This window comes from Chinchilla lanigera, unplaced genomic scaffold, assembly GCF_000276665.1.
Source record: "Chinchilla lanigera isolate Chin_1 unplaced genomic scaffold, ChiLan1.0 scaffold00025, whole genome shotgun sequence".
Taxonomy (NCBI): domain Eukaryota; kingdom Metazoa; phylum Chordata; class Mammalia; order Rodentia; family Chinchillidae; genus Chinchilla; species Chinchilla lanigera.
Window position 1 is genome coordinate 25,135,692 of NW_004955426.1, and position 7,867 is coordinate 25,143,558.

Here is a 7,867-nt window from a genome sequence, read left to right on the forward strand (position 1 = left end):
GAGGCTCCCCGTGCGCTGGGGGCCCACCCTCCGGGAGCCAGCAGGCAGGAAGCTAGCCAGCCAGAAGGCTGGCGCTCCCCACCCGCAGCTCCCTGTGCACCAGAACCCCTCCTTCCGGGGAACCTCAAGGCCGGGAGTGAGTCGCCGGTCCAAAGACCGGCGCTCCCCGCCCGAGGCTCCCCGTGGGCTGGGAGCCCACCCTCCGGGAGCCAGCAGGCAGGAAGCTAGCCAGCCAGAAGGCTGGCACTCCCCCCAGTACATATTTTCTTATAGCTGAAAGGCCAAGATCAAGATGCTGGCAGGATTTTTTCTTCCTGAAGGCTGTGGAGAAGAATCTGTTCCTAGCTTCTGGAAATCTTTGGCATTTCTGAATTTGTGGAAGCACTGCTCCTCTGTCTTCATTGCATCTCCCACATGCATTTTTCTGGGAGATACCATTCACATAGCACTTTCTTTCCTAGCACATTTTGTTGGCCAAAGCAAGCCTTGTGGTCAACACAAAAACACGGGTTGGGAAAAATAGACTCTAAATCAGGCATCGTGGTCATGCCTGTAATCTCATCTACTCAGGAGGCTGAAGCAGGAGTACTGCAAATACAGAGCCAGCCTGGGCAATTTATTTTATTTTATTTTATTTTATTTTATTTTTTTTTGGTTTTTCTCTGGTACCAGGAACCGAACTCATGACCTTGTGCTTGCCAGGCAGGCGCTTTTGCCGCTGAGCTAAATCCCCAGCCCCCTGGGCAATTTATTGACTCTGTCTTAAAATAAAAAATTTTAAAGGGGGGTGATGCTGTTTAGTGGTAGAGTATTCTTGGGTTCAATCCCCAACACTGAGGACAGTACAAACAAATCCCCCAAACAAATTTCACCTCTCGCAAAGTAAGATTGCAAAAGATGCAAATACTAAAAAACCATTCTTTGTGGTTATTATTGCAATCAATTTAACACCTTTGACCAAGTAAGTCAAGAAAAGTCTCAGTGATAATTATTGTGACTGCAGTGTAATTCTAGAAACTGTCTGTCTACTCTGACAAGAGACGTGGCTGTACTTTGTCTTCTTCCTCAGTAATGTTTACCTCTCAGTCTAGCAGCTGGAAAAAAATCTAAATATCTCTGACATGCTTTCTGTCACAGTCCCCCTCCCCAAATCACAGGAAGGCATAAAGCATTGTACTGTGTGCTCTGCATTGTAGAAGGCCAATTTATATAGTTTGTATCAATCAAATTCGTTATACTGCAGCTGGTAGTTAGGGTCTATTAATGAAAGGAACCCATATATTAGCCATTACCCCATCCTTCATTTTCCTCAAAAGATTCAGGTTTTTTTTTGTTTTGTTTTGTTTTTGTTTTTGTTTTTCTCCGGTACCGGGAACCGAACTCACAACCTTGCACTTGCTAGGCAGGCGCTTTTGCCGCTGAGCTAAATCCCCAGCCCCAAGATTCAGGTTTTCATTTAATATTATTTCCCTTTAGTTTGAAAATTTTATTTATTATAATTTTTAATATAGTTCTGCTGGTGGTAAATTATCTTAGTTTTTGATTATTGAAAAGACAATTTTGCTTTCACTTCAGAAAGCTATATTTCTGGGTATAGAATTTTATATTGGCAATTCTGTGCCTTCAGCATTTTATGAGTGTAACTTTTAGCTTCTGTTGTCTTTGATGCTGTTGTCAGTCATTTCATCACTGGTCCCCTGTAAATGTTGTCTTTTTTTTCTGGTTTTCAAGAGTTTTTCTTGAATTTGTCTTTAACATTGACTCTGATGTATCTAGGTATGTTTTGTTTTTATCTCTTTAGGGTTTGCACAGTTTCTTGAATTTGCAAAAGAATTTTTTATTAAATTGGGAAATTTTTCACCCATTATATATCCAAATATTTTTCCTTACCACTTTGTCTCTCATTTCTGAGGCTTCAAATGCAAGCATGTTAAATGTATGTATTTCTACAGGTTCCTAAGACTCAATTCATTTATTCTTCAATACTTTTTTCTGTCTGTTATTCAGATTGGATACTCTTTACTCTAACATCTCTCATCTGCTATCATCTAGTGATTTTAAACAAATTCTGATAATTATGATTTTATTTCTAGGACTTATTTCTTTTAAGTTTTTTTTTTTTCTTTCTTTTTTGTACCAGGAATTGAACTTAGGACTTCACACTTGCCAAGCAGGTATTGCACCACTGAGCTCTATCCCTGGCCTATCCTTCTTTTAATATATTGTATTTTTTCTGAGAATTCCTGTTTAATCAATCATTATGGGCTTATACATTAGGACAGGGTCTTTTTTTATGTGTGGCTTTTTTGAGACAGGGTTTTACTATGTAATTTATGCTGGCCTTGAACTCACTAGCCCACGCTGGCCTCAAACTCTTGGCAATCCTCCTGCCTCAGCCTCCCAAGTGCTATGATTATGGGCATGCACCACTGCACCTGGCTTCTTTAGGATAATTGTTAAAATTTATTTATTTATTTTGTTTGTTTGTTTTTTGTTTTTTTTTCCAGTACCGGGAATCGAACTCACGACCTTGCACTTGCCAGGCAGGTGATGTGCTGCTGAGCTAAATCCCCAGCCCCATCTTTTTTGTTTGTTTGCTTTGTTTTTTAAATAAACTGATTTTTTTCTAATTTTAATTTTTTTTATTTTTGAGACAGGGTCTCACTATGCAGTTCAGGCTGGCCTTGAGCTCACTTTGTAGCCCAGGCTGGTCTTGAACTCGCAATGAGCCTCTTGCCTCAGCCTCCCGAGTGCTGGGCTTACAGGAGTGCGCCACCACACCTGGCTTTAAAATTTATTTTCAGTACATAATGATTACAGCCTTCCTGGGGAGTTGGTACATGTATATAAGGTATCTTCTTTTTATGTCTTTTTACCCTCTTCTCCTAGAGGGTATAAGGTCTTTGTGGAAAATGTTTCTTTTTTCAAATGTCTAAGCAATCTTGCATACCTTCTCCAGTTTTCTAAGAAAGTAGACCCAGGGCTTTTCTTCTATAACCATGAGAATCTACAACCAAGAGAGAAGAGGCCTTTGACTTTTTATTATCTCTCTTAGGGTCAAATCATTGGGAGAAATAAATTCAATTTAGAGTTTGTAGATTAAGTTGGGGTAGGCGAATGGGAAAGTTATTTCGATGACAATAACAAAATATTAGAAGCACATAGTTCTGGAAATGGAGAGTTTTTTTCACAAACGCTTTGCACACAAAGCATATTTCCCTTGTTCCTGTGCAGCAGTAAACAACGTTCTTTGCTTACTGACAACACAGAATCTCAATTTATTGTTCTGATTTAAAGGGAAAAATCATTAATAGTATGAATGCCGAGATACTACTTTATTTTGACTGTTTTAAACGTTAGCCAAATATGTCAGATGATGCAAAAAAAAATCAGGATAAGGACTGATGTTGCAGTGTGTGGAAGTTTTCACTGTGTGTATGGAAGTAAAGGACACAGAAGCCAGGATGAGTAGAGCTGAGGTGTAAATGGAAAGTGAAGAAATAAACATTCAAGCAATTTGATCAACATAGATGTGGTGACACATGTTGTAAACCCAGAAGTTAGAAGGCTGAGGATCACTTTCAATTCAAGAGCAGCCTGACCTACATCTCAAAAAAAAAAAAAAATGTGATTGACTCAATCACAAAAAAGTGTCAAAAATGTGATTGAAAAGGAGGGTACTGAAGTATTGTACCTACAAAGTAAAAAAAATATTTCTTCCTCTCTTCCTGTTTTCTGCTCTTTCCTTCTTTCCTTCCTTTCTTTTCTTCCTCCTTTTTCAAACAGAATAAAAAATAATAATAAAAAACATTAGAAACGATACAGAAGTCCACTAAACAAGGTGATACAAATTGAACAATGGTTGTTATATTGCATATTGTTTTTAAATTAGTTGTTCAGATTATCAGATAGAAGTATGCAAAACTGGTCAAAAAAAAAGAAAAATAAAAAGAAGAAAGTTTAAGCATCAATTGTTCTTTTCAATAGACCAGTTGAAATGAGCAGTACAATTATCCCAGCTATCCTTGTGTACACATATATATTTTTTCCCTTCTTTCTTTCTTTTTTCCTTTCCCTCATCCCAATTGTTCACTCCCTATCATGAGTGAGGCCCTACATTCAATCTCCAGTTTTTTTTTCAATCTCCAGTTTTAAAAAAATTATATATATCCTTAATGAATATAATAAGTGATGCACAGATATCTTTTTTACTAGTAAAATTCATTCAAGTTAGTGAGCCAAACTCTTGGAGGACTAAGCAGAAAATCCACCAGAAAAAATATAGATCTATTTCAACCATCAAAAAGTCAATACTATAGTATTGTTGAAGGACATATCAAAACTCTTAAAACGACAAATGTCTCTGTGAAAATAATTTGTTTGAAACATTAAAGTTTTTTAAAATTTTTATTTTTACAGTACTGGGCATTGAATTCAGGGCCTTCACACTGAGCTGTAGCCTCAGCCCTTTTTTTTTTAAATGTTTATTAATACATGTTGGTTGTACAGATTATTACATTTGTTGTGGGGAGTTCATGCATTTACTTGACAACTTAATGATCCTCCTGTCTCAGCCTCCTGAGTGCTGGGATTACAGGCGTGTGCCACCGTGCCCAGCACAATGTGGCCATTTTTAATATGTTCGTTCTTCCTACCCATGAGTAAGGGATATCTTTCTGTTTTCCAATATCCTCTTCAATCCGCTTTCTTAGAGTACTGTTGTTTTCAGTGTAGAGATCTTTTACTTCATTAGACTGATTCCTAAGTATTTCATTTTTTTCAATGCTATTGTGAAGGTATTATTTCCCTAATTTCTCTCTCCATGAGTCTGTTATTTGTGTACAGGAAGACTACTGGTTTGTGGTTTTTTGTTTTTTTTTGAGACAGGGTCTCACTATATAGCTCACTATAATCCTTGAACTCACTATAATCCTCCTGGCTCATCCACCTGAGTGCTGGGATTATAGGCACACAACGCCATACCCATTTTGTGATTGATTTGTGAGTGTTGGCTTTTTATGCATGTATACTACTGAATTTGGTTATTAAATCTACAAGTCCTTTGGTAGCATTTTTTAGGTCTTCTATGTAGAGTTTCATGTTAATCTGCAAATAGTAATAATTTAACTTCTTCCTGTCCTTCCTTATTCCCTTTATTTATTTTTCTTATCTAATTGTTCTGGCTGTTTCCAGAACTATATTAAACAGGAGTGCTGATAGTGTACATCCTTGTCTTGTTCCTGATTTTAGAGTGAAAGCTTTCAGTTTTTGTCCATTTAGTATGATGTTGGCTGTTGGTTTGTCATAGATGGCTTTTATCAGACTGATATAAAGAACATTTTTCCTATTTATGTAACTTTTTAAATCATAAATTGGTGTTAGATTTTGTCAGATGTCTTTTCTGCATTTAGTGAAATGATCGTGTGATTTTTTGTCTTTGGATGTGTTGATATGGTGTATTACATTTATTGACTTGCAGATTTCCAATCATTCCTGCATCCCTGGAATGAATCCTACTTGGTCTTGGTATATAATCTTCTTGATGATTTGCTGCATTCTGTTTGCCAGTATCTTACTGAGGATGTTTACGTCTATGTTCATTAAGGAGATTGGCCTATAGTTCTCTCTTTTGATTGAGTCCTTCTCTGGTGTTGATATTAGGCTAATATTTGCTTTTGGAATGAGTTTGGAAGTATTGCTTTCATTTCAATTTCATTAAAGAGTTGAGAAGTAGTGGCATTAGTTCTTCTCTGAATTTCTTGTAGAATTCAGCAGTGAACCTATCAGGACCTGGGCTTTTCTTTTTTCTTTTTTAAGATTTATGAGAAAAAAAAAAAAAGGATTTATGAGAAAGTTTATTGATTAAAAACAGGATTGTTCATGTGTACAGGTGTGAAAATACATTAAAATATTGGGCTACATTAAATATGTATTTTTGCAACTTTGTATGCTTTATACAAAATATGTATGTTCAAAGCAGTATTATACTTGCTAATAATTACCAATTTTAGTTTTGCTGTACTTTTTTATCAGAATTTTTGAGACACTTGCCAACAAACATTAAGGCTGTGGAAAATAAAAGATGAGAACAGGCATCTAGATAAGAGTAATCGGGGTGAGAGATGAGTTGTCTAGGAACAGTATACATTTAAGTTTTAAAGTCTTCAAATTAAAACAATTCTTAAAATTTCCTTTCTAAAAGCACAATGATTATAATTTTTTTTTTCTTTCCTTTTCTGGTACCAGGAACTGAACCTAGGGCCTTGTGCTGAACTGAGCTACATCCGGCCATATAATTTTTCTTTTTAAAAATGTAGTGCTAAGGATGTTCCAGACCTGGCTAGACTTTAAATACTTGTTTTTTGTTTTTGTTTTGTTTTTTAAAAACAACTTGTTTTTGTGGTACTGACTGAACCCAGAGCCTCTGCACTGAGCTACATATCCCTGGCCATTTTAAAATTTTGAGACAATGGCTAAGTTTTGAGACAGTGGCTAAGTGGCTAATTTGCCCAGGTAGGGCTTGAACTTGTATTCCTTCTGCCTCAGCCTCCCAAAGTGCTGGGATTACAGGCACATACCACCACACTGAACACATTTTAAAAATCTAAAGCAGGAGCTGGGAGGGGTGAATCTCAGTGGTAGAGTGCTTGTTTAGTATGTGTGAGGTCCTGGGTTCAAATCTCCAGCACTGCATTAAAGACAAACCCTAAAGCAAATATTTCTCTGCCCTTCTCCCTACCAAAAACACCTAGTAGAATGCATAGCAGGCATGCAGTGACCAGGTGCTTTGGTTTTTTGGCTATGTTAGGATGGAAACGTGTGGTTCTACAAAATCTGCACCTCTGTAGATGTCTTATCTGGGCAGGTGTTTGTCCTAGAATGATTAAAAATCTTTCCTGGCCAAAAATAAGAAGTCACACTCATTAGAGAACAATAGGGCATACAGAAAAATTTGGCAAACAAAACCACCTGTCATTCTTTTTGTATAGACATGTAAAAAATTCTAGTGTGTTTATTTCCTGTCTTTTACGCATATGGTATAAAGATGGTTATATTGATTACAGAATTGAGATAATTGTTTTGAGACAAGGTCTGACTTGGTAGTGCAGGCTGGGCTTGAACTTGTTGCAGTCCTCCTGTTTCAGCCTTTCAAGTGCTCAGATTACAGGTGTGCATCACCACGCTCACCTGAGATACTTTTTTAACTGAATTGAGTAGTGTTCAGTTCTTTCTTTTCTCTTTATATATTTCATAAATAAATGTATTTCTGAAATGGGACCTCACTGTTACCCAGGCTGGCCTCAGACTCCTGGGCTCATGAGATTTTCCCAAATCAGCCTTCCAAGTAGCTAGGACTACAGCCATGCATCGGCGTATCTGCCTTCTGTTTATATATTTTAATTTGCCAAAACACTATTAACACTATTCATAATTTGATGACCTTTAACATTTTTGTCTGTTTATATTTAGTAATCTTGTATGAAAGTGTAAAAGCGGTAAAATTTTAAATATATATCATCCCCATTTTGGATAACTGTGCCTCTCAGCTTGCAATTCAACTGGCACCCAGCCTCTGTGTTTTCAGACCTCTGTGTTTTCAGACCTGTGCCTCTCAGCTTGCAATGCAACCAGCACCCAACCTTTCCTTCCAGGCTGGGCCAAGCTCGTGGGTCACGCCCTGTACACTTCCTGCCCTGGCACGAGGTCATGTCGTCCGGGGCCCATCTGGAAGGGACGGTCTGTACTCGGTCACACATGGATGACTGAAAGTCCGCTTGTGAAGTTCATGTGGGGAACTCTGACAAGCTGTAACACAGAGCTTATGGGTCTGTGATCCAACCTATTCCTGTCGCGGTGTATAAAATGG